Genomic DNA, 2,107 nt, shown 5'->3' on the forward strand with positions numbered 1-2,107 from the left:
AAAACGTTTCAAATAAGATTCACTGCCCGAAAACGTTTCAAATAAGATCCAATGTCCGAGAAAGTTTCAAATAATATCTACTGTCCGAAAAAAAGTTTCAAATAAGATCCACTGTGTGAACACGTTTCAGATAAGATACACTGTGCAAAAATCTTTCAAAAAAGATCCACTGTCCGAAAAAGTTTCAAATAAGGTTCTGTGTCCGAAATCGTTTCAAATAAGATTTACTGTCTGAAAACATTTCAAGTAAAATCCTCTGCGTGAAACGTTTCAAGTAAGATCCACTATCCGAAAAAGTTTAAAATCAGATCCACTGTCCGAAAAAGTTTCAAATAAGATTAAGTGTCCGAAAACATTTCAAATAAACACCACTGTCTAAAAAACTTTCAAATAAGATTCAATGTCCGAAAACATTCAAAATAAGATTCACTGTCCAAAACCGTTTCAAATAAGATTCACTGTCCTAGTTTCAAATAAGATTCACAGTCCAAGAAAGTTTCAAATAAGATTCACAGTTCAAAAAAGTTTCAAATAAGATTCACTGTTCAAAAACGTTTCAAATAAGATTCACTATCCAAAAACGTTTCAAATAAGATTCACAGTTCAAAAACGTTTCAAATAAGATTCACTGTTCAAAAAAGTTGAAATAAGATTCACTCTCCAAAAATGTTTCAAATAAGATTCATTGTTCAAAAACGTTTCAAATAAGATTCACTGTTCAAAAACGTTTCAAATAAGCCCCGCTGTCTAAAAAAATTTCTAATAAGATCCAATGTCCAAAAAAGTTCAAAATAAGATTCAGTGTCCAAAACCATTTCAAATAAGATTCACTGTCCTGGTTTCAAATGAGATTCACTGTCCAAAAACGTTTCAAATAAGATTCACTGTTCAAAAACGTTTCAAATAAGATTCAATGTTCAAAAACGTTTCAAATAAGCCCCGCTGTCTAAAAAACTTTCAAATAAGATTCAATGTCCGTAAACGTTCAAAATAGGATTCACTGTCCAAAACCGTTTCAAATAAGATTCAGTTCAAAAACGTTTCAAATAAGATTCAATGTCCAAAAACGTTTCAAATAAGATTCCCTGTTCAAAAACGTTTAAATAAGATTCACTGTTCAAAAACGTTTCAAATAAGATTCACTGTTCAAAAAAGTTTCAAATAAGATTCACTGTCCAAAAACGTTTCGAATAACTGTTATATTAATCTTCTGGATCCCTTTCCCTCGCGTGAGGAAAGACAACTGTTCCTTTTTGTAACACTAGAAATTGAATGACATCTTTTTAGTTTCAAAATCGAGCTGAAAAGAACTCCGTGAAATGTTTGTAATCCCTGAATCAGTTACAAAAAATAAAGACGAGGAATGTATTGCTTATATTAAAATAAATCCAATTATAGATCTATGGAAAACAATAAAACTTCAGACGAAATAACAAAGCAAATAAAACAGATATAGAGTATATGATACTTAAAAATATTGTAAAGAGCATCTAAAACTCTATGAGCAATGGAAAAAGTTTAGAATGGCAATATAACGAGTCATTTCGAGGTTTCTTTAAAAATTCCATCAACAAAGCTCGTTAGTGAGAGATAACCCAGGACATAACCATTGCCTTTTACCGCTGATAATGAGCTGAAAAATGCAATGGGGTGACTTTAGCAATAAAATAGCAAAGAAACTTCTATGAAGTCCAACTGAGAAAGACGCTATTAATTGGATTCCCTTTAAGTGCCATTATTTTTTTCCATGATGACAACAATTAAGAATATTTTACATTTATTTGATTTTTCTTTTCCATATCTTCACCTAGAATATGATTTTCCTAATTCAATATCATCATACGAATATATTAAATCTTGATAGTAATTCATTGTTCCTAGTATAAAAAGGGCCAATAATGATAAATTTAAGACAATATGTAGCTACACTTCTCAAGATAAGACTAATGATGACGGAGATTATGAATGAAAAGATTTATAGAGCCATTTATGATCGTAAATTTTGGTGATGGTCTACGGTTAGAGAGGAAGAAAAGGAAGTAATGCTATCGTTTGTATCACTAACATGAAAATTATTCAAATGTGAGATCTAGTTAAGCAATAACTA

This window comes from Palaemon carinicauda, chromosome 9 (genome assembly GCF_036898095.1).
Source record: "Palaemon carinicauda isolate YSFRI2023 chromosome 9, ASM3689809v2, whole genome shotgun sequence".
Taxonomy (NCBI): domain Eukaryota; kingdom Metazoa; phylum Arthropoda; class Malacostraca; order Decapoda; family Palaemonidae; genus Palaemon; species Palaemon carinicauda.